Source organism: Canis lupus, chromosome 31 (assembly GCF_011100685.1).
Source record: "Canis lupus familiaris isolate Mischka breed German Shepherd chromosome 31, alternate assembly UU_Cfam_GSD_1.0, whole genome shotgun sequence".
In the NCBI taxonomy this organism is placed as follows: Eukaryota; Metazoa; Chordata; class Mammalia; order Carnivora; family Canidae; genus Canis; species Canis lupus.
In genome coordinates, this window is record NC_049252.1 from 3,885,164 (window position 1) to 3,912,343 (window position 27,180).

General features: G+C 34.3%; 1 pseudogene; it reads left to right on the forward strand.

Moving 5' to 3' along the window:
* Positions 1–1,431: 1,431 nt before the first annotated feature.
* Positions 1,432–2,954, forward strand: LOC100688548 (annotated as a pseudogene).
* Positions 2,955–27,180: the final 24,226 nt, after the last annotated feature.

Consider the following 27,180-nt stretch of genomic DNA (forward strand, 5'->3'; position numbering starts at 1 on the left):
CACTTCTTATGGGCCCTTCCAGTCAGCAATCACAGTAGTCTGCCTTGGCATTATTATGAAATTACACACTCTTAAAGTGTTTCCTGTGGAGTCCCCCATGTCCCCTAACCTGGTATTTTATACTAGCAAGTATAGATCTTTTAAGTTAACAAAATTAAACAAGTGTTACAATGATCTCTGCTAGTGTTGACCATCAACTACCATTTTTTGGCATGTAAAGGTTTCTTCAAATGTATTTTGGATTAACCTTTATGGACTTTTGAAGTTATATCCTGATACTGTTCATGATTTTGAAAGATATTCATATTGAAGCCCTTTTTTAGATATATGCAAATAACAATTAGTATGGATGAAATGCTTATTTTGGTATCTGCAGAATGCTTCATATCAATTATCTCACCTCAAAACAACATTGAGGAAAGCACTTCTAAGGAATTTTTTCAAAAACTATTAAACTTGTTTTAATGAAGTAAATCTGTGAAGCTTCAAAATCTTTCTTTCTTGGTTGCTTTATAAGCAGGCATTGCACACTGATAGCCAGAGGCTTAGAATCCTCCTCACTGGAAATGAGCAGTAGGGACTCATTACACCTGATTACTGTTTTAACTGGAAAATTTATACGAAATATCATATTTCTCTTCACATGTTCTCTCTAAAGTAGGAACATAGCTTCTTGTTCTCCAAAAGAGATCTCAGCACCATGGATATCCAGGATAGATTTATAAAGTATAGCATAGTGAATAGATACCTAGATAAATACTGATACATACATACATTTCTAAATAGAGAAACTTATAAACAGGAGGAAATTAAACAAAATACAAACTATAAGAAATAAAAAGGGAAATTAGAAATATTTTGAAATAAATGAAAACAAATAAAATACATACAAAAATTTATGAGATATTGCTAAAGCAGTGGCTAGAAGGAAATTTATACCTGTAAACACATATAAAAAAGAAGAGAGGGTTAGGTTTAACATGGAAGCATAGCAAGATCTTGAAATTACCTTCTCTCATTGGAACAAAAATTCTACAATTACAGGGGCAGCAGGGCGCATGCATCTGGTGTCCCTGGGCTGACTGGGCTTTTTCTGGGGCCTGTGTGGCCCTGGGTGGCTGGAAAGAAAATGGAGGAAGAGCCAAAGTCCAAGGGGGCACCCTTAACCCCTCTGACGGAGGTCTTGCCCCTTTGCCACCAGAAACCTTCTTCTTCTCCTGACCTAGCATGCTCAAGGGCCCCAGGGGCCTGGACCTCACCAGTGGAATGGTTGCTGAGGCCCAGGGTATTGGGATTCTGTGGGCTTAGTGAAGGTCCCTGCTCCTCCCACTCCTTCCCTGCTTAGTGGGGAGCAGCTGTATTCACAGGTAGTTAGAGATAGATATCAGTGGTCACCAACATAGAACATTTATTCTACACTGATCCAGGCAAATGTGCAATACCAACATGTCTGTGTCAACAGATAGTGCTGTAAGCACTTCACAAATTCCAGCTTTAGAACAAGAGACCCTGGTGAGAGCAAAGCCATTGCTTTTGAAGTTATTAAAATCTGTTCCTGCACAAAAAGACACTTCTACTATGAAAGAGGTTATGTTTTATCTTAGTCAGTATATTATGACTAAATGATTATATGATGAGAAATGATAGCATATTGTATATTGTTCCAATTATCTTCTAGGGGATTTGTTTGGAGTGCCAAATTTCTCTGTGAAAGAAGACAGGAAAAAAAAATATATATATAGTGATCTGAGGAAACTTGGTATTGGTCAATCAACATGAGCCATCAGATTCATTCACACTTGTGAGTGAAAATAAGTGTCCCCTTGAAGGAGGGAGTGATCAAAGGACCCTGTGCAAGAGTTTCAGGAAGACAAACTTCCATTTTCAGATTTGGTTTCCAGACCACCTACCTCATCTAGGAGAGCAATTAGTGATACAGAGGAACATTCAGATGAATTACCTGGTGAACCACAGTGAAAGCGGCACAAATCTGATAGTATTTCCCTTTCCTTTGATGAAACCCTTGCTCTGTGTGTAATAAGGGAGAGGATGTTATGAAAGAAGCAATAGCACTGAATCACCAGAGACTCACTCCATCAAATCCAGATGTTGATGCTGGTGTAAGTGAACATTCAGGTGATCAGTTGAATTCGTATCAGACTGATTCAGTGTAGAATTTGAAGGTGAGTCTCTCAATTCAGAAGATTATAGCCTTCATGAAGGACAAGAACTCTCATATGAAGAAGATGAAGTATATTAACTCTGTGTCAGGCAGGGGAAAATAATACAGACTCACTTGAAGAATTTTCTGAAGTTTCCTTGGCAGACTATTGGAAGTGTACTTCATGCAGTGAAATGAATCCTCCTCTTCTGCCTCATTGCAACAGATGTTGGGCCCTTCATGAGAAATTAGCTTCCTGAAGATAAAGGGAAAGGTAAAGATAAAATGCCTGAGAAAGCTAAGCTAGAAAACTAAACAAATAAAAGAGGGCTTTGATGTGGTTGTAAAAATATATATATACACACATATATACAGTGAATGATTCCAGAGAATCATGTACTGAAGAAAATGATGATAAAATCACACAAGCCTCCCAATCCGAAGTGAGGACTATTCTCAGCCATCAACTTCTAACAGCATCATTTATAGTAGCCAAGAAGACATCAAAGAGGTTAAGAGGGAAGAAACACAAGAAAAAGAAAAAATCATGGAATCTAGTTTTCCCCTTAATTCCATTGAGCTTTGTGTGATTTGCCAAGGTCAACCCAAAAATGGTCGTGTTGTTCATCGAAAAATAGGACATCTTATAGTATGCTTTATGTGTGTTAAAAAGCTAAAGAAAAGGAATAAGCCCTGTCCAACATGTAGACAAACAATCCAAATGATTGTGCTAACGTATCTCATTAGCATTGTGGACATGCCTTTAAAAGTAGAATTCTAGATTTCTAACTATATAACCCTAAAATTTTAGATCACATGAAATTAATTATTTTGCACTTATCAAAGCAAGAAAGTATCTCAGTACATGTATAGTTCTCTCTATAGTGTAATTTACTTACTTTGGGAGGGGAGACAGTAAATTCTTCCTTCTAGAAAATTTTCACTTATGTTTATATTTTGTTTGTATTTTAGTGTAATTTAAATTGGATATATAGCTCACTCTTAACTCCTATTCCTCATATTTTAAATGATTTCTACTTTCTTAAAATTCAGAGAAGTATCTAATTTTGAAAAATATAACTAGGACACTTAAGTGTACATTATGTATATCTGGGCATAGTATGTACTGATGATGCTACTTACAAAACATACAAATTTGCAAATATTTTCACTCACCATGCATATGCAAAAAATTGTCCAAATTTTTAGTTTTAATATACATATACTTTTTATTGACTTACAAATAAAATATTAGATATTTGATTTTAAAAAAATCTGTAATTACATGTGGAATAATTACTTCTAAAACTGGTAATTGAATGAAGTCTCTACAACAAAGAAGAGAAAAACAGCATCAAGAGGTGAGAGGAAGAGACATGGATTTGTAAAAATAAAAACAACAACAACAACAACAAAAAAAAACAAAAAACAAAACAAAAACTATAGCAACACCACATTCACAGTGAGTCAGTGAGTCCTAATCAGGAATGATATAAAAGGTATGGAACCTTTTCCTGAGGACTGAGAGATTGCCACTCCACATAAGGGATACCAACTCTTAGATCATTCAGATCATTCACAGGAGAGACAGGTCCCCAAATCATCAGACTTTAAAAATCAACAGAGGGGTACCTGGGTGGCTCAGTCAGTTGAGCATCCAACTTTTAATTTGGGCTCAGGTCATGATCTCAGGGTCATTGGATTGAGCTCCATGTTAGGCTCCATACTTAGTGGGAGTCTACACTTGAGATTCTCTCTCTCCATCTTTCCCTGCCCCTCTCCACTGCATATTATTTCTCTCAAATAAAATAAATCTTTAAAAAAATAAAAATCAACAGGGATTATGTTCAGGAAAACTATAAAACTGTAGGGAATGGAAAACTCACTCTTAAAAGCTCCTGTGCAGATCACTCAACTTAGAAGTCATCACACACACACAAAAAAAAATCAATTTGAAAAGTGCATAGACTATAGGTATAAGAGATCCATTTACTAACCTTAAAGCATCTGCAAGGGAGGCAGGAAGCAGCAGGGACTGAGGTACTGGTAGGAGGCGTTTTTGAGATCTCAACCTACCGTACTAATAATACCCACACTAATGGACACTATATTGGAATTCTCCCTCGAATCTGCTAGTACCAGTGGGTATGTCCTGCTGATAGCTCAAACCTTCAATATGCCATGATGGTCGTGGATGCACCCCACAGCTGGGATGGGGACAATCATCATATAAGAAAATCTCATAACTAACATTATACTCAATGGGGAAAATCTGAAAGCTTTTCCTCTAAGAACTGTAACAACACAAGTATGCCCACTCTTCCCACTTTTATTCAAAGTAGTATTGAAAGTCTTAGCTATAGCATTTAGGCAAGGGAAGGGAAAAAAAGTATCCAAATCAGAAAGGAATGAGTAAAACTGCTACTATTTGCAAACAATATGGTATCATATATAAAAAATTCTAAAGAATCTACAAAAAACCCCGCTACTACTAATAAATGAATTCACTAAAGTTGCAGGAAAAAAATCAACTTACAGAAATTTCATGTGTTTGTCTACAGTAATAATGAACTATCAGTGAAATTGAGAAAACAAACCATCTACAATTACATCAAAAAGAATAAAATACCTAAGATTAAAATTAACCAATGAGGTGAAAGATCTATATACTAAAAACTATAAGATACTGATGAAAGTGAATAAGACACAAATAAGTGGAAACATATTTTATGATCATGGTTTAGGAGAATTAAATTATTGTTAAAATGTCCATATTAAAAATAAAATAAAATATGCATATATCCAAAGCCATGTGCAGAATCAATCCCAAACTCAACAAAATTCCAATGGTATACTTCACTGCACTGGGACAAATAATTCTAAAAGTTTTATGGAACCACAAAAGACTACAAACAGATTGAAAAAAAGTCTTGAAAAAGAAGAATAAAGCTGGAGGCATCACATTTCCTGAATTCAAACTATACTACAAAGCTATATTAAATAAAACAGTATGATATTGGTACTAAAAGAGACACACATATCAGTGGAACAGAATTGGGAGTTCAGAAGTAAACTCTCACGTATATTGATATATAGATATCACAAAGGAGCCAAGAACATACAAAGGATAAATGACGGTTTCGTCAATAAATGGTGCTAGGAAAGTTGGACAATCATTTGCAAAAAAAGTGCAACTAGAACACCATATCTTACACCATACATAATACACACAATTATCTTTTTTTTAATTTATTTTTTATTAGTGTTCAATTTACTAACATACAGAATAACCCCCAGTGCCCGTCACCCATTCACTCCCACCCCCCCCTTCTCCCCTTCCACCACCCCTAGTTCGTTTCCCAGAGTTAGCAGTCTTTACGTTCTGTCTCCCTTTCTGATATTTCCCACACATTTCTTCTCCCTTCCCTTATATTCCCTTTCACTATTATTTATATTCCCCAAATGAATGAGAACATATAATGTTTGTCCTTCACCGACTGACTTACTTCACTCAGCATAATCACACAATTATCTTATACCATACATAATATACATAATTCAAAATTTATTAAAGGCTTGAATGTAAAACTGAAAACCATTAAGTCCCTAGAAGAAAACATAGATAATAAGCTCCTAACTGCTCTTAGTGACATCCTTGTGTGTTTACTCCAATGACAAGGGGAAAAAAAGTAAAAGCAAATGAGACTACATGAAACTAAAAGACTCCTGCACAGCAAAGGAAACAAAAAAGCAACTCACTGAGTGGGAGAAAATATTTGTAAGCCATATGTTCAATAAAATGTTAATATTCAAAATACATAAAGAACTCATACAACTCAACAACAAAAATTAAACAACCCAATTAAAAAATGAGTAGATGATCTGAATAGACAAATCCTTCAAAGGAAACCTACAGATGGCCAGCAGGCAAAAAAACAAACAAAAGAAGTTCAATAACATTAATAGTGAAATGCAAATTAAAAGACCTCTAGCAGCCAAAGCAATCATGAAAAAAGAGAACAAAATTGGAGGTATCACAATGCCATATATCAAGGTATATTGCAATGCTGTAGTAATCAAAACACTTTGGTACTGGCACACACATGCACATACACACACATACACACACACATCAATGGAGAATAGGGAGCCAAGAAATAAACCCACAATTATATGGTCAACTAATCTCCAACAAAGAAGATAGGAATGTGTAATGGAAAAATGCAGTCTCATCAAAAAAATTATGCTGGGGGGCAACCTGGGTGGCTCAGTGGCTTAGAGCCTCCTTCAACCCAGGGTGTGATCCTGGAGACTCGGGATCGAGTCCCATGTCTGGCTCCCTCCATGGAGCCTGCCTCTCCCTCTGCCTGTGTTGTCTCTGCCTTTCTCTCTCTGTGTCTCTCATGAATAAATAAATAAAATCTTTTAAAAAATGATGCTGGGAAAACTGGACAGCAACATGCAAAAGAAAAAGAATGAATCTGGACCGTTTTTCACATCATAAAAGTAAATTTGAAATGGAATAAAGACTTGATGTGAATCCTGAAACTACAAAAATCCTAGAAGAGAGCCCAGGCAGTAATTTCTCCAGAATCAGCTGTGTTAACATTTTTCTAGATATGTCTCTTGAAGCAAAGGAGACAAAAGCAAAAATAGACTATTGATATTACATCAAAATGAAGTTTCTGCACAGTAAAAGAAATAATCAACCAAACTGAAAGACCACCTACTGAATGGAAGAAGATATTTGCAAGTGACCTATTCAGTAAAGTAATAGTATCCAAAATATATAAGGAACCTACACAAATTAATAATAATAATGATAATAATAATAATAATAATAATAATAATAATAATAGTGCAGCCTGGGTAGCTCAGCGGTTTAGTGTTGCCTTCAGCCCAGGGCATGATCCTGGAAACCCAGGATGGAGTCCCATGTCGGGCTCCCTGCAGGGAGCCTGCCTCTCCCTCTGCCTGTGCCTCTGCCTCTCTCTCTCTCTCTCTCCCTGTCTGTGTCTCTCATAATTAAATAAATAAAATATTTGAAAATAAATAATAATAATAATAATAATAAATCTGATTTTAAAAGAGCATAAGACATTAACATCTTTCCAAAGACATACAGATGGCCAACAAACACGTGAAAAGGTCCTCAACATCTCTCATAATCAAGGGAATAAAGATCAAAACCACAATGAGATATCATCTCACAGCTGCTAGGATGGCTAAATTCAACAACACAAGAAACAAGTACTGGTGAGGTTGTAAGAGGAAAAAGGCCTCTCATGAACTGTTGGTAGAAATGTAAGCTGCTGCAGTCATTGTGGGGAAAAAAGTATTGAGGTTCCTCATAAAATTTAAAGTAAAATTACCTAAGATCTAGTACTTGCACTACAAAAGAGTATTTACCCAAAGAATATAAAAACACTAATTTGAAAATATATATGTACCCCATGTTTATTGTATCATTTACAATAGCTCAACTATGGAAGCAGCCCAGGTATCTGTAAACCCATCAATAGATGAATGGATAATATTTGAGTAATATTCCATCATATTATATATCTTGCCTTTTGCAACAACACGGATGGATGCTAAGTGAAATAAGTCAGAGAAAGACAAACACCATGATTTCACTCATATGTGGAATTTAAGAAACAAAATAAATGAAAAATGAGAGAGGGAGAGAGAAGGAGATAGAAACCAAAAAAACATACTCTTAACAGAGTAAAGAACAAACTAATGGTTATGAGACAGGAAGTGGGTGGGTGGATAGATGAAATAAGTGAAGGAGATTAAAAGTACACTTATCATGATGAGCACTGAGTAATGTATAGAATTGTTGAATCACTATATTGTGTACACTTGAAACTAATATAAAACTTCACGATAACTATACTGGAATTAGAATTTTAAAAATTTAAAGAACATGAAAAAACTAACTTGAAAAGATATATGCTATGCCTCCTTATGTTCATTGCAGCATTATTTACAATAGCTAAGACATAGAAGCAACTTATATATTTTTCAATGGATGAATGGTAAAAGATATGGTATATTTATACAATGGGGTACTACTCAGCCATAAAAAAGAATGGAATGTTGCTTGCAACAACACGAATGGTTCTTGTGTTGTGTCAAATGAAATAAGTCAAACACAAAACTGTATTTGTGGAAAACTGGTCTTAATTCTTCTTAAATGTTAGAATTCATCAATGAGGATATCTGGGCTGTGTTACTCATTTGGGAGTATTTAAATTATTAATTCAGTCTCTTTACTAGTTATACAAGGCCTATTCAGATTTTCTATTTCTTCTTGATTCAGTTTTAGTAGTTAGCTTAAGAGAATTTGTCCAATTTATCTACACTAATTTTTTTGTCTTATAGTTGTTCATATTATTCCCTTATAATCTTTTCCTATTTCTGTAATATCTGTAATAGTGTTCCCCTTTTCATTCATGATTTTAATAATATAGCTTATTGTTATTATTATTATTTGCAAATCAAGCCAATATCAACCTATATAAGGTTGAGAAACCTTTCATTTTGATGAGTGGTTTTTTTTTTTAATCATAAAAGATGTTGAATTATTTCAGGTACTGAAATACCTGAAATTGAGATTGAGTTGGGAGCTTTGTTTCTCTTCTAATTTTTGGAAAACTTTGTGCTCCCTTATATAGAGCAGTATGGAAAAACTATAGCTAACACAGATAATGGTCAAATGAAGAGACACACATGCCAAAGTCTCACACAAAGGATTTTTGTCCTCACGGAACTGGAAGCCTTGCTCAGTGACACCTGGAAGCATTCTGGTTCCCTAAACATGGAAGCTCTGAAAAATGGATCAAAAAGCTCTCCTCTTGGGTATTTTGGAGACTTCATTATATAGTCATAATTGACCAAGTCATTAGCCATTGGCGGATTCAGTCTCCACCCCTTCTCTCCTGCCTGGAGGTCAGCAGGGTGCAACTCAAAATTCTAACTCTCTGATCATATGGTTGGTCCTCCTGACAACCAGCCCTCACCTTATTTGGGGTGAAAAATCATCTTCATTAGTAACAAAGTACCCATTTCACTTTTTTTGGGGGGGGGTGCTCTGAAACATTATTAAGAACTGTGATGAACACCAAATATATCTGACAAATATATTTCTTCTAAATCATTATATTGCAAAAGCTCATGATTACACATATCACAATTGTTAGGGTAAAGAATTATAGATATAAAAACAGCTCTATGCATAGTAATCAATTGATATGACTGAATCAGAATTTTAGAAACAAGTATTAAAAATTTGCCATGACTTGGCCTTAATCAGCTCTTTAAAAGGGATATTTGAACAAGAGAATTATCATGCTCAGGTTAACATTTATTGTTGTGATTACAACTGCCTAATAGAAAAAAACATTTCAAAAGAGATGAATCAAGCTTTTCTTCAAACAATTTTTAATGGAATTTCTAGAAAAATTGAGAACCTCTAAAACAGAACAATTAAGTTACTATCAATAGTGGACGAGAAGAGAACCAGGTGCCTGTTACATGTATGCTAGCATCATAAGTGTGCTAAATAAATACTAAATAAGAAATATTTTTACTAAATAACAAAATCAGCAAATAGACCAGGTTTTCTCCTGAGAAGTGTTTGAAAACAGTCTGTCCAATAGCCTCTAGGCCATCTGGGACTTGGTTTCAATATATAAAATCTTTTGAGGAATCTGGCAAATTTCATAGTGAAATAAAAATGAACAGGAAAGATAGAATATCACTTATTTTGAAATTTTCACCAAGCCATTTCACATAAAAAAGACATTTGTGCTATTGTATCATATATGGGTCCTTCTAAAACTATATCACTAATTATTGAAATAATTAATTTGACCCCTTGGTCTATGATATGAATATCATAACAAAAAATTACAAAGTGTGGGGGGGGGGAATTAAACTTTGAGTAGCAATCTGAAAGAATATGATATAATTTATATTCTATAATTCACTAGCAAACAATATGTTAGACTTGTTTATTTTTATATAAGAAAATCTGAAGGTATAGAAAGATAATGGCATACTCAAGGCTTTTTGTTTTTTGTTTTTTTTTGTCATTTTAAAACTAAGCACCAATTTAACATTATTGAACTGAGATTCTCTAATATTATTTAATCATGGAATTCTCTATAGAAGCAAACCACTAAAATATAATTTGGGAATGAAATCCCATATATTATACCATGAGCAATACAATTTAAAGTAATAAGCCCCCCTTTTCAATGTAATGTATTTTATATTGTAGTGAAATACACAAAAATATTCCATTAGTAACATTTGGCACATTCACCATTTTCAACCATAACTATTATCTAATTCCAGAATATGTTCATTATTTCAAAAGAAATCCTGTTTCCATTAAGCATTCAGCTATTCCTCCTCCACCAAGCCCCAGAAACTACTGATTTGTGTTCTGTCTCTGAGTTGCCCATGCTGGATATTTCATATAAATGGAATCACGTAGCATGTGATTTTGGTTTTGTTTTTTTGAGTGTGTTTTTGTGTTGTTTTGTTTTGTTTTTTGCTGTTCTGATTTTAATATATTATTGCATTTTGTAGTTGTTCTATTTTTATTTATGATAGTCACACAGAGAGAGAGAGAGAGAGAGAGAGAGAGAGAGAGAGAGAGAGAGAGGCAGAGACACAGGCAGAGGGAGAAGCAGGCTCCATGCACCGGGAGCCCGACGTGGGATTCGAACCCAGGTCTCCAGGATCGCGCCCTGGGCCAAAGGCAGGCGCTACACCGCTGCGCCACCCAGGGATCCCTGTAGTTGTTCTATTTTTAAATAAACATTACATTAATTAGTTCAAGTCCTCTAAGAGGCAAAAACCAAGATGAGATTAGATGTCCAACTACTTTATCAGAGGAAACTCCTCTGAGGACAGAGAGGAGGGGCAAGAGACAAGGAAAACCATCAAAGGAGATGCAGTTCTGATCCTTATGAAACCTTATGAGAACAAAGGAGAGTTACACAGGCAGTCTACAGTGCAGTTAATAAAACATTTTGGCTAGGCTATTGGGGATTCCTTAAACCAGTCCATCAGAGAAGTTCTGTCTATGGCAGGATTGGGCCACCTAATATTTTATTTTTATTTTTTGGTTACTTCAATTAAAAATGAATCACTAAGGAATATAGTTAATATTTCATGAAAATTGAAAGAATATCCTGGTTAAATTATTTCCTTGTAATTACTCTAAATATTTAAATAAGATTGACCTACAACCAGTGCTCTGTATCACAAATTTTACAGGAAATTCCTCTTCAAAGATAAGTTTGAACAGTATGAAGTAATATCTCTTTCATTCATATTAACTGAAACTAATGGGTTAAATAACATATCTTTCATATCAGATGATACCATTATTTACCTTTCTTAATACATGAGAAATTTAAAAAGTAAGTTGACTATTTCAATCAAACACAGTCAATATCTGTATAAACAAAAGGCTAAGGCTATATTTAATGTAATGGTACTTGCTGAGGGTTTCTTCAGAAATGAGAAAGCTGTGGGTGAGCTCATTAAAATCTATTTTTCAACATTTTATTGTCTAAAATATTTAACAGATATATTTTTACTTTACATCTAAAATTGTCCCAATCTTTTAAAAACACAAATGGCTATTTGGATAATATGGATTTTGAGGAAAGAATTATCAGTCCATGATGAAAGAATATACCACCTGAATACATGCTACCAACTGGCTTTCTACAGCTTTTTGAGGGAGAATTTGATTACATTAAGTGCATTAAATTATTTTGTTGTTGATATCGTTAGGTGTCCTGAAGATGACATCTTATATTAGTGCCCATTCTATTATATATAATATTTTCTAAGATTCACATTTATTCACACTTTTTATGTGAAATAAGAATGTATGTTTATCGGATGATATTTTATATCTGATAGAATGGAATGATATTCCTGTGGAAAAACAAAACAGCACAAAGGTTTGCTGAGATGATCAAATACTTTACTCATTACATGAGGATTTTATTTTTTAAGATACTAATAAATAAATAATCAAAGAGATGCCTTCTTTTAGGTGAATTTATCATCATGCCTGAAAGTATCAGATAAATGCTATTTTACTTTAGATTCCACAATATTTTTCCTAGTAAGTGAGGTAAGGGCAAAGTTTCTTTCTTTCTTTCTTTTTTTTTTTTTCTTTTAAGATTTTAACTATTTATTCATGAGAGACACACACAGAGAGAGAGAGAGAGAGAGAGAGAGGCAGAGGGAGAAGCAGGGTCCACGCAGGGAGCCCGATGCCCACTCGAACCCGGGTCTCCAGGATCACGCCCTGGGCCGAAGGCAGACGCTAAACCGCTGAGCCACCCGGGGTTCCCCAAGAGACAAGTTTCTATCCCAAAAATACCGTTCAGTACTTTACCTGAAAATATTGTGCTGAGTGAAATAAGTCAATTAGAGAAAAACAATTATATGGTTTCATTCATATATGGAGTATAAGCAGCACTGAGGATCACAGAGGAAGAGAGGGAAAACCAAATGGGAAGTAATCAGAGAAGGAGATAAACCAGGAGACACTTTTAACTATAAGAAACAAACAGGATTGCTGGAGAGGAGGTGGGTGGGCAGATGGGATAATTTGGTGATGGGTAGGGCATGTGTTATGATGAGCACTGAGTGTTATATGCAACTGATGAGTTATTATTAAACTCTAGATCTGAAATTAATGATGTACTGTATGTTGGCTAATTAAATTTAAATAAGATTTAAATACTTTAAAGAATATATATTTTTCAAAAAGGCAAAATCTATTTTACTCTATTTTTTTCCTTTAAACAATAGTGACCATGTGCAGTAAACTTTGTCATTTCTGGTAACATTAATTCTGTATCACTATAAAAATAATATTGTTTAAAAATTCATCTTTTATAAAATTCTACATTACACATAATAAAACCATTTTGCATTGGGACTAATTTGTGAAGTCATTTTGACTGCTTGCTATATCTCAATTTGACTATTGGATCTATCAAGTAAGTGGCATTGAAATCAGGGGAAAAGTGAGTAGGTTTGACATATATATCAAATCTTTATAATGGAAAGTGGAAAAGAGAGCTGTCTGCTTTAAGAAAAGTTTCTCTACGAAATGTGTCCTTACCTATCTCCAATCATCTAACTTCAACTCTGTGCTAGGGATTTTTTTTTTTTTTAAGAAATCACTAAAGTTTTGAAGTTTTGAAACCTCCTGTTTTGACTGGAATGTTGTTTTAAGTGACTGATGACAAACTCTGAAGATGGTAGTGTAAATCAGTGGTAGAGCAAATAAGGACCAAGGATTCTTCATTCTATTTATCTAAGAAGAACCAAGGTAGAACTTAGAAAGATGTAAAAATTAAAACTAAAAAAATTAAGTATTGTTTTCTAGATTATCATATTATCTATGTTTTTAGGGGATTCTAAGTGGATAATATGGGCTATGTTGAGAAGCATACTCCATACATTTATTTTCCTCATTTTTTAATATTGAGATATAATTAACATACAACATTGTATTGGTTCCAGGTGTACAATAAAATGACTCAATATTTGTATATATTGCAAAATGATCACCACAAGGAGTCCAGTTAGATTCACCCTACATAGTTACAGATTTTTTTAAGTCTTATAATGGGAAATTTTAAGATATATTCTCTTAGGAACTTTCAAATATACAATTATTATTAACTATAATTGCCATCCTGTACACTACATTCCCATGACATATTTATTTTATAAATGGAAGCAGATGCCTTTTGACTACCTTCTCCCATTTTACCCACCCACTCCAAACCCTCAGCCTGGGGCAACCACCAATGTGTTCTGTATATCTAGTAACTTGTTTTTTTTTGTTGGTTTTTGTCACTGTTTTTGTTTCTTCTTTCTTTCTTTCTTTCTTTCTTTCTTTCTTTCTTTCTTTCTTTCTTTCTTTCTTATTCCATATATCAGTGAGATTATATGGTATTTGTCTTTCTTTGATTTATCTTATTTAGCAAATAGCCTGGATTTTCATCCATATAGTTTCATTCCTTTTTTATGGATGAATAATACTTCATTGTATATGTATGCCACATTTTTTTTTTATTCATTCATTCATTGATGGCACTTCACTGAATGACTGAGCTCCTGGATCTGTTGCCTCTTGCCCTGCCCTGGAGGTGGTAGCTGTTTAAAAACTTTTTCTCTGCTGGTTATAATCCTATGGGACCTGTGAGCATTAGCCCTGTGGGCCATCAGAGCCAAGCAATGTAAAGAGATCTCCTGGCCACAGGCTCAAAAATCAGGGCACCAGAGAAAGCTATAAGCTTTTTGGGGGGGGTGGGGGGAATACTGGCCAGCTGGAAAGAGGCAGAGTGGAGAGCACAATGATCATTTTCAGTGGCCTCCATTCCCTGAAAACTGCTCTATGACTCTGAAAGGTATGCTAAGCTAAAAACTGCCTCTTGGTTAAGCCAAAACTCCTGGGCGAGTAAATAGTCCTTTTTCTCAGAAAGACTGGTGGTTTGTTTCAGTTCTTCTAATTGTGCAGTGTCTTGGGAGTGGTATTCTGCTAAAAACTGTCTCTTTGATTGTTACAGTCCCATGAGATCCAGAGATCAAGAGCCAGGTGATCTAGAGGTATCTCCTGGGTAGCAGTCACAAAAACAGTGTCCCCAGATATAAAACCTAGGTCACCAAATGTGTACAGAAACTCCCTCTGGGAGATTCTGACACTCTGGAGAGTGGCCGAGGGAGAGTGTAGGATGGTGTCTACTAGGTGGAGGAGGATAGGGGGAGTGCAAACATGGCACCCACCAAAAAAAAGAAGAGAAAAAAAATTGGGAAATAAAAGTAAAGGAAAAGGGGAAAAAAAGAGGAAACCAAAAAAGAAGAAAAAGACAAAAGGAGAAAGAAAAAAAGAAAACAAAATAAAATGACAGAACCTTTCAACTTTAGCAAGAGGGGGGAGAGCAGTGAAGGTGACAACCACCTGCTGGAAAATAAAGATAGTCCCCACCAAAAAAGAAAACAGGGAGGGGGGATGGCACCATAGGCTTTTACAAGGCAGGAGTTCAGGAGGATGGGGCCCACCAGCATCTGTCCCTGGAGAGTATCCCAGGAGGCTGCTGCTCCTCAGACCAATGCTTTAAATTTAGGAAATGAATCTCTTTCACATAGAGTCTGGGAGCTTTTCAAAGCTGCTTCTCCACGGAGCCCTAAGGTGGGTGACTCTGCTTACAAATCGTTTAAGAGCCATTCCTCAATGTGCCACAATCCCACAGCCTTCCGGCATGAACCCAGTTGGTCTTCAAAGCCTGATATTTTGGGAATGCATCTCTCAAGCACCTGTCTTAACAGTCTGTGAGCCTTACATGGGGTATGAACCTTTCCCTCCTTGGGGGGAAGCTCTGGACTTTGATTCCCTCCCAGTCGTGGGTCACGATGCCAGAGGTGGGATTTACAGTGAGATTGTGTCTCAGCCTTTTTCTAGCCTCTTCAATGTGGTTTCCTTCTCCTTTGATGCTAAGGGGTTGCTCTAGCCACGTTTAGTGTTTGTTTTTTTTTGTTTTTGTTTTTTGTTTTTTGTTTTTTGTTTTTTTTACCAGAGGAAATTATTATTATTCCATATAGAGTTGTAGATTTGATGTCCTTTGGAAGACGTGAGTTCAGGATCTTCCTACATCTCCATCTTGAATAGAATTGTACATAATTTCTTTAACGAGTAATGATAAATGCTGATGATTTTCTTTGTGACAAGGAGTAAGCAAAGAAGAGAAATTCTAGTCCCTTTAACAACCCAGAACATTCAGCTAAGGGAAGTGCTTACAGAAAAATGAAGCTTAATTATAAGAATGAAAGTCTTTTAAATTACAGTAAAAGAATTAAAGATTTATATTCTCCTTCTAAAATTTAGAACCTGTGGGCCACTTTCCATAGTAATTTATATTCATGATTATATTACTGTAGCTTTAAATATTTTGTTTAGAAAAAATATTTAAATTTGATTGAATAATATCTACCTATATTCACTTAATGCTTAAAAAAATTCTAGTATACTTAAAAGAATGACAGGGAGATATTTTATAACATAATATACTCAAATTGTTTAGAATAATAAAATATGCAATAGAATAACCTATTTCCTTTTCAATATCTGTCATTTTTGCATCTGTACAATGATGAGTGATGTGATCTGTGTGTTATTAGGGACATTGACACAATTTTTCATAAACCAAAATTTATTCTGAAGCATAAATTTTGATATTTCTATTAGTGCGTGAAGGCATTTATTATAAAACATCTACACTTTTAATTATCAAAAGCAGAAAAGGATAACCCAAATCCAAATGCATTTACTAAAATATATAAAATAAATTAAAAGTGTGTTGTTTCATATTGCCTGTAATTCCCAACAAAATTATTTGGGAAAGAGAACACTATGAAACAAAATATAAAAAGGAACCATTTCTTAACTATTCCAAAAAGTGAGCATGCACACACACACAAAGGACACATGATTTTTAATCAGAAGTGATAGATAAAAGTTGGCATTGCCAGGAGCAAAATGCATTTGAAAGCTATGGTCATGTTGTGTAAAAGAAAGACCGCCAACTTTAAACTTGAAGCTGTTAGCATAACCTTATCTTCCACTAGGGCTTCAACTCTATTATTTTTAACTGAATTCCTATTTCATTTTTTTTAAAGATTTTATTTATTTATTCATGAGAGAGAGAGAGAGAGAGAGAGGCAGAGACACAGGCAAAGGGAGAAGCAGGCTCTACACAGGAAACCTAACGTGGGACTCGATCCTGGGTCTCCAGGATCAGGCCCTGGGCCGAAGGTGGCACTAAACGGCTGAGCCACCCGGGCTGCCCTGAATTCCTATTTCAAAATAAATAAATCAGTAATTTATAATGTGTTCAAACAGTGGTTTGGAATAAAATATAAATTTAAGGGTTCAAAAGCCAAAAATAAACCTCTAAAAATATTACCAATACATAGGAAAATTTACTTTAGTATGAACATTTCCAAAGAGACAGAGCTAGAGAGAGTGGAAGCACAAGTCCAAAAGATGTAGATAGAGATAGTTAGAGGAGAGAAAAGCAAGGAGAGAAAGAGAGGGAGAGAGAGTATTTGATGAACACTAATTGCATTTTGAATATTGGGTTTGGAAAGGTGAATTATGGTAGTAAAAAGATAATTAAAAATCACCTGCTTCTCCCACCACAATCCTCCTATACCAGGTTGCCAGTTATAAAGATCAGACAAGGCAAAGATAGAAATACAAGAATAGGTATGTATTTGGTAAACTGGGTAGAGACTACACAGCTTCATAAATATTTTAACATTTTACTAGTTTAGAATTGATACTTTTATTGACGTGAAATGGAAAACAACCAGGCAAAAACCAATAAACTACAAAAACAAAATTGATGAAAACTAGACTGATTTGTGGATGTAAAAGTCATTTTCAATGATGCAGAACTATTAAAATTATCAACTGCTTGTCAAATGTCATAACTGTGCTATATTGAAGTGATTTCTACTGTAGGATTTTATTTATAATTATAAATTCCATGGCCTCAGAATCAAACACTAATCTATAGCTTTTAGATTATAGTATATAGTTCATAAGCTTATTATAGTCATTCAGTATATATGCTTTAGAAACGTTTGTTTGTTTTTACTGCTATTGCCATGAAGGTTCATGTTTATAGATTGGAAGGTCTCAGAAGCTAAAGTTAAAACCTCTTAAATTTTCATGCAATGATATTTAGCATAATATTACAGATAATTAGGTCTATCAAGGTCTTAACATCCCTCTAACCTCCCTCTTACTCCCTCTTATTACTTTAAGAAATAAATAAGCAAACAGGCAAACAAACTAAAACATGTTAATACATTTTGGGGACATATAATAATAAGATATTATAATTTATCAAAGTATTTTGGGGTAATAATTTGGATAGAGAAATATGTGATCAGATTTGAATTATAGAAAGATAACTATGGCTATCATATTATCAATGGACTCAATGCAATTAGGCTAATAAGCAATTGAAATAAGAGGAGATGAGATGAGGACTTGCATTTTGGTTTTTTTTTTTTTAAAGATTTATTTATTTATTTAAAGAGCCAGCATGCAGGTGAGAGTGGCAGAATGATAGGAAGAGTGAGAATCCCAAGCAGACTTCCTGCTGACCCCAGAGCCTGCCATGGAACTTGGTCCCATGATGCCAAGATCATGACCTGAGCTGAAATCAAGAGTCAGATACTCAACAGACTGAGCTATTCAGGTGCCCAAGGACTTGTATTTTAGACAGTGGCAGTTGAGATGGATTAGGAAGAAAATATATAAGATGAGGAGGTAGAAATTAGGACTTAATAACTTAATTGCTGTGGTAGCTGAGAAAAAAGGAAGATGTGGGGAATAAACTACTAGTTTCTAATTTGATAGTTGTTCAGAGGCTGACAATTGCTTTATTAAAAATACTACAAATTCGAAATGTGAGCTTATAATCTAAGATACAAACAAACCTAAAATACAAGTTACTTCAGATGCGATTATTGACATAAATTCATTTGTATCAATCTAGAACAGAATGTATCACTCACATTTAAAAATTAAGCCACGTGGACCATTCAAATCCAAGGGCTATCCAATAAATGATGCCTATTGGTAAGTGATTGCAGGATTGTGAGAAACATATATAATACCTTCAATTTTTTTAAAAGATGCTTTGATTTTTCCTATGCATATTCAGTCACTTTTGTCAAGCAAATTCTCATGAATGAGATACACCATAGCATAAAGAATGCATATTTATTATATATGAAAATGTAACAGAGAGAAAATATTATATATTCAAATGATAAGATTAGATTAGGTTTTACCATATGGTTATACATTTTTATTATTTAGTTTTTTGATGGATAATTCAAAAAGTGTCATAGCTTACAGCAGACATCATATCTTAAATTCAAGAAGACACAATTATGAAATTCACCAATTACGGACAAGGCCATTTTTACAACTTTGGTTGTGTATACATATTTTTCCTTTTAGTAGGGGAAATTGAAGTAAAATTGCCCACCACCCCCAACCAACAGACATATTTTCTTAGAGAATATTGTGGTGAGAGAAGGAATATTTGAGTTAGACATTTTGGAAATGAACCAGTTGCAAAATCTGAGTGTAAACCTGATAACTAGTGTTAGATATTGGGGAGTTTGTTACCAATGAAAAGGGCAAGAAGGATGGAAAGTCAAAAAGTCATGGTGTTGGATGTAGACTTTGGAATCACCCAATTTAGGAAGGCAGGGATTGGAAAGAAAGAGAATGAACTATTTCCAAGAAACAAATGAATGAGGAGAAATGCTTGGCAGTTTAGACAAATGACAAGTAGATGATTCCATCAGATGTTCAGTAATAAGTAAATAACTAACATTTGTATTTTCCTCCTTGGTATGAAAACAAATGCCACTCAATTCATTATAATATATTCAATTATAATATATTCTATTACATATTTTCTACAATACTTATACAATCAATGCTTATACAAACATTTTTGACCTTTGTTTAGAATAAAATAAACTTTTTTAAGACCTGAAATCAAAGAGAACCCTAAGAAAAATATTTAAAGTTTGAAATAAAGATTATGATTTCAAACTTTCAATACTTTTACAGAGACCAGAGGAGATGACAGAGGAAGTGATTTTAAGAATGAGAAATATTCTAGTCCCAAACTGTTGCAGTGTATGCTTGGGATAGACTATTTAGGAGAAACTATGTCTTAATCTCAGTAGGATGGTGGATTTCAAAGTTGACGTTAGAGAATTTTAGAGGAACATATTTTTAAGAAGAAATACACATATAAAAATATTTGGAAATCTTGAGGTGTATACATGGTTTGGTAAAATGAATAATATTGGAGTGCCCTCAATGAATACATTATCCAAAGCCTTAAGGATTCTTTACTAAATGAGTATAAATAAATGTAAGTATGACTTCTTAAAATGAACAATGATGCAATAGTGGAGATTATAAATTATATTAAAATATAATTTGAACACACAATTATTTTTAATTTAGATTTTTTTATTGAAATTATCTAACTCAGCTCTGTGCCAAAGTTTTGTTCTAGTTTCATATTACTTCATTTTCCCCTCTTAAGACACTATATTATAATTTGGTTTTATAGATAGAGCTTAAATAAGACAAGGGGATTTAACATACTGTTTAAATTATACACTTACCAAATGATGAAGTCAGGAATCTTCCTTACCAGTACACCTTACATTCTGCTTAGATCACGGTGACCTCAAATGAGTTTGGAACTAGTGAAGTTAACTTTTAATTTAAGACTTATAAATTATGTAACAGGGAATCCCCGGGTGGTTCAGCGGTTTAGTGTCTACCTTCCGCCCAGGGCGTGATCCTGGAGTCCCCGGATCGAGTCCCGCATGGGGCATCCTGCATGGAGCCTGCTTCTCCCTCTGCCTGTGCCTGTGCCTCTCTCTCTCTCTGTCTTGCATGAATAAATAAATAAAATCTAAATAAATAAATAAATAAATAAATAAATAAATAAATAAATAAATAACAAAACCTTCCTGAAGCGAGTATGTTTTCAGGTATCTCAATAATTTTGTATTTCATCTTATTACATTCCATTTCCATTTTAGCCTAGAAGTGAAAGATAATTTATGGAAGTGTCAATGTGTGGACACTTAAGCAAAATATTTAAAATGTTATCTTAGATTACGATAATTTTATTGGTGAATGTTATTGACATAAGGTATACTATAGTGACCTCCCTCTTACTGTTGATTTTTACTCATTGAAAAGAAGACAAATGTTCTAAGAGTACTGTAAGTTGTTGGAACTTTATATTTGCTTGCTTTTGCATAGAATCTTCTTTTATAAAAAATATTTAATTAATTCATGAGAGACAAAGAGAGAGAGAGAGAGAGAGGCAGGGAGAGAAGCAGGCTCCACACAGGGAGCCCGATGTGGGACTCGATCCTGGGACTCCAGGATCACGCCCTGGGCTGAAGGCCAACACTCAACCGCTGAGCCACCCAAGCATCCCTGTACAGAATCTTCTTCTTCTTCTTCTTCTTCTTCTTCTTCTTCTTCTTCTTCTTCTTCTTCTTCTTCCTCTTCTTCTTCTTCTTCTTCTTCTTCTTCTTCTTTTTCTTTCAGATTCTTCTGTAATAGGGTACATCAAAGCATATTATGGCGCTTCTCTTGAGATAAAGCATCCTTATTTTTAAGCCAAGTTCTATATAGAATTCTTTTATCATGCTTTGGGACCATATAAGTAAATATTACTTACTTATATGGGTTAAGTATTATAATATAGATAAAATAGCTATATTAATTAGATATTATTAATCTAAAATAGTTTAGATACTATTCAAATTCTTCAAATACTCCTTTATGTACATACTTCTCTAGGTGTATTAAAAGACACACATAGCCAATTATGTATGCCAATGTTAAGGGTGGTACTGATATTGTCATGTTTAGTGTATTTATCTAAAATTATTAAGTGACTCTTATGTGACAGAAGCTATGATAACTTCTGGAAATAAAAAGATAAATAATTCTTGTCTCTGTCCCTGACTAAGAGCTTACAACCTAATTAGGATTGGCAGAAGTGTACAATCCAGTATAACTAGAGATGTGAATCAAGTGTTCTGGAAGCTCTAAGAATAGAAAAGCTAAATTTTTGGAGATATTTATTATAAATAACAATGAAAAATACATAAGATAGAATGTTGGAATATGAAGTTCACAAATCATTATATGCTTATGTATTTTTTAAATTTAATTTTATATGATTCCATCAATTATAAATATCACAAATGACAGTTAAAGCATCCATATTTTATTATGATTTTTTAAAAGATTGTATTTATTTATTTTAGAGAGAGAGAGCAAGCAGAAGTGGGGGGTGAGGAGGAGTGAGGAGGACAGAAGGAGAGGGAGAAGCAGGCTCCCTGCAGAGCTCAATCCCAGGACCCTGGGATGGATCATGACCTCAGCCCAGCTGGAGGCAGACGCTTAACTGACCTAGCCACCCAGGTGCCCCATATTATGAATTTTTAAAATAAAAGCACAAAATTTTATTTTAAGACCTATAAGTTATAGATTAGCCATATACTGCAAATTACATGCAAATGCCCAATAACAGATAACAAATATTAATATAAAAATTAACCTCCATTTCTGAAGTATGCATTTTAGTATGGAATAATTTATTTCAAACAATTTTAAGTATAAAGATCAATAAAACTCTCTGAGATATTACCAGCTATTATCTATTTATATTGACAGGTAAATGTATATTTTATATATAAGTGAAAAATTGCATACAGACACACTTTAATTGCCTAATATTATGTATGAAAATAATTTGTTCAATTCTAGTTTATATTTTTCCAATTTACATATAATACTTTTAACATATATCTTTCTTTAGCAACCACATAGTCTTACTATGTGCGAAAGATTGATATTTGAGTTTTACCAACACTACTTATTTAATTCTCATGTTTTCATCCATTTGGGCTTTCATAACAAAACATTTTATAGACTGAGTGGTCTATAAACAAGATACATTTATTTTTCACAGTTCTAGAGCCTGGGAAATCCAAAATCAAGGCACCAGCAGATTCAATGTCTGGTGAAGTCCTGCTTCCTCGTCACTCTGTCCTCATGTTGCAGAGGGGGCAAGAGAGTCTCTGGGGCCTCTCTCATGAGGGCTCCACCTTCAAGACTTCATTACCTCCCAAAGGTCCCACCTCCAAATACCGTCACAATGGGGATTAGGTTCCAATTTACGAATTTTAGGGACACAAACATTCAGTCTGGAGCACCTCATAAAAATCCTAGGAAGGAGTTCTCATTATTAAGTCCATTTAAAGGTGAAGAGCACAGATAGGTCAAATAGCTCACTAACTAGGTTGTAAAACAGTCAAGATTTGAAACCAGACAGTCTGGGTTCAGATCAAGAAGTATCTTCAACCTTAGCTTATATTTTGTCTTGATGTTGTGCCCAAGATTGTGAATCCAAGAAACCACCAAGGAGCCAACACCGATGCAAGTACATGAGGGTTTATTAACAAGATCAAGCTTGGGTCCAAGTATACCTGTCACAGTGGAGCAGGGACTTGGACCCCGAGGTGGGTTTCAGCTGGGTTTTTATGAGCTGGTCTAGGGGATTTCCAGAAGGGGTGGAGGAATTTCTTAAGCTCAGTTTTCATTCTGATATGGGGCTTTCAAGGGTGTTCAGTGTATTTTTCCTGTAACTGAAGTAAGGTAAAGTTCAGCTCTTATTCATGGAGGCCTGAGATGGCTGTACTTGTGCTAAACTTAAGGTAGAATGGCCTGAGTTTTCTCGGCCTCCACACTTAATATACATTAAATAAGTTTGCATTCACATGTAATGATGTATCAATAATGTACTTAATCCCTATAGGTAAAGTATTTTCACTATAGATTTCTTCCTCATCCTTTCTGTACTTTAACAAAACAATTAACATTTCATAAACAGAAAAAAAAAAAAGGCAGCCCTTCAGGTTTAAATGCAATAGACTCAATGTAGCTACTCTGAAAATAACATAATTATATCATTAGAACAGATGAATAGGACACATAGAGGGAGTGAGAGGGCAGTGTATCAATGTACAGTGTACAATACAGAGTGTTAATACAATACAAAATGCTAAATAAACTTATTAATAATTATGTTTAGTTATTAGAACTGTAGCTTCTTAATCTCTTCATTGGTTCTTCACAATATTTTATATTATGTTAAAATTTCAAATCTGATTCTGTTATGGTCCTAGACTCTTATTTACAAAAGTCTTTTCAAATAAAATGTCTATAGAAAACTAGAAAACTTGCTTTTGCTCTGACATTTGCTTTTGTTTCTCTGTATAGCCCTGGAGGTTTATAAACACCCACAGCATTGTCCTCTTTGCTCATCTGTAATCTTCTAACTCATCTTTCATTTTTATGTTGCCTCTCTCACTTCCAAGTTTCAAATCTTTTTCTTGCTATCTTTCTAATTCCTCCCTACCTAGGCCATAGAACTAGACTTACCTTGCCCCACGAATGTCAATATCAGCATATGCTTTTTAGCAAGTTGGATATCACAGAGGGATTCTCCAATATGCTGCTCAGCAGGAAAATGCCAGGCAGCCATAATTCTGGGAATCACAGAAGAAGGAGGTTAGAGGTGCCACAGTCCAAAATGCAGGCTTTAATCTAAAGCCTTGTTTGTGGTACACGTCCCTCCTGCACTCATTTGAGCTTTGTGCCACCAAACTGGATGGACTATCTGACATCTGGTTGTGGGGGCTGCAGGATTCTAAGTTTTATAATCGTTCCATTTAGCTGACTTTCCAACATAACAAAATTAGTTCACATAATCTATTTAGCTATTTTTAAAATGTAAATAATACAATTCTACCTTTAATTCTAAGGTAAATTATTTTTTTTTCAACTACCCTTTTTTTTTATTAACTGAAATCTTACAAAGGCCAATCTTAAGTCTTCAATTAACTTCTCAGCAGTGGTTGTGGGTACACTTTCATTTTTGGTTTTGTTTTTGCTAAGAATCTCTCGGTTGTCAATGTTCCTTTTTCCCTCAGAGCCTGTAATACAGCAACCTCTCTTTAACTCCCCCCACTGAGAGTAAGCAGAGTAGGTCAAGGTTCTTCCTAGATAAGTCTTAAGCAAATGGCTTAAGTGTTGGCAAATTTATTTTCAAACCTACATAGCTTCTCATAAGAGAAAGCCAATGCAGATATTTGTCTTTTTATTTTGTTCAGTGAGAGAACAAGAGTTTTAAGCTCCTAATTTCAGAAAGTACATATAGGATGATAGTCAAGCCTGTCATATTTCAATCCCTTACAATAAAAATGTGTCTCTCTATAATTCCTACTGATAGGTAGCTCTAGAATTGTCCTACAATCCAAATTCATATGTAAATTATCCACTCTTATAACCCAACTGGTGATGATTGTACCAATAGTAGATATCCGACGTAAGGATATCATTCAGTAGACTCATCAGATCACTGGAGGGCATAGTGTGAAAATGTCTATTTCAAACTTGGCTTAAATCTCACTTTTCAGAACACTGTATTAAATTATGAAAGAAATATGAAATTCCAAAATAGTGAATGTACAGATTAAGAATATAAATTAGACCATGAGTAAACCAAAATTTAAAGTGATAATCATTTAGAAAATGCTATGCAATGGATAAGGAATGTGGAAGAGAAGCATGGGGGAAAGGATTGCAAAGATAAATGACCAGACTCAGGAATCATTACAATGATCCAAAACACCTGTCTCCGATATTCCTCAAATATACAGTTTTCTACATTCATGTACCTAAGATATAGGCCACACGATGGTTTTACTTTTTGTTTGTTCCTGTGGCTTACTCAATTGCTTTTGGACTAGTATATACAGTTGTGTAAATTATCCTGAATGAGGGTCTGGCCTTTTGAATTCAATAGGAATACTATAACAAAAACTCATGATTTATAGAGCTCAGTAGGGCCAGACACAAACACAGCACACCCTTCACACATGCATATCTGAAATAAATGTATGTAATAGGTACACATGTATTTCTTTTTCTACTATTGCATTTTGAAATCCTGAGCCTGATAAGCAATTTAAAGCAGAAGATGATTTAATTTGATGCCACAGCTCTATGAAATCCTGGTAAGTTTCATATGTAGGATTTTTTTCTCTTTGGTTTGTAAACTCTTTAGGATCTTTAATGCCAAAATCATTAAATATGGTGGGAATGGTTATATATATATAAAATGGTTATATATAATATATATATATTTGATATGTATTTAAATATAACTAATGTATGTATTACATTTAATACATATTTATATTAAATCTCTGCAAAACCTTTTTTTTCTATAAGACATAAGAATATGTATCTCAAATATATAATATTTCCATTCTGGTTAAATTGAACTTATGCCTAAATTACCAAAATTTAGAATTCAAGATGATCCTCTGAAAAAGGCACTTGGGTTCCCCATGAGGCAGACTAATTTGAACAACAGCAGCTTTGGAAAGACAGCTACCGCATTTCTCTTTGACCCCTGAGCCAGGCACTGAATATACCCTGTGGCTATATTAGAGCACTTATGGAGAAACATTATATGGTCTCATTCATTTGGGGAATATAAATAATAGTGAAAGGGAATAGAGGAGAAGGGAGAAGAAATGGGTAGGAAATATCAGAAAGGGAGACAGAACATGGAAGACTCCTAACTCTGGGAAACGAACTAGGGGTGGTGGAAGGGGAGGAGGGCGGGGGTTGGGGTGACTGGGTGTCGGGCACTGAGAGGCGCACTTGACGGGATGAGCACTGGGTGTTATTCTGTATGTTGGCAAATTGAACACCCATAAAAAATAAATTTATTATAAAAAAGAGCACTTATGTAGAATTGAATAAGAAAAAGCAATGCTGCATATTTCAGAATTTAGTTTGTTTTTACTAGACAAATGTATTCTTCTCCCCAAAAACCAGCTGAAATAAATTAATTTCTAAAATTGTAAATTCTATATAAAGAAATCAATTTTTTTTACATGTTAAATTCTTATGAAATGTGTATGTATGCATATTAGCTATGCCTCAAATAATCTGCTATTTTATAAGGCTGGAAAATCACCTGCTTAAATTAGAGAAGTGTAGGAGGAATGGGATATGCATTTTTAAAGCACATTGAGTTACATTGATATCACAATTTGACAGAATAAGCTTAATCACTACAGAAAACTAATTTATGTCTGGAAAACTTCATAGGCCAATGCTTATCATCTATTTCCCTTGTTAAATGATTGTAGGGGATCTAGAAATAGGTATATATTCTCCCACTAGTGCTAAATATGCTTTATTTTTATGACACTTTGAGATATTTTCTTCATGTCAGCTTTTA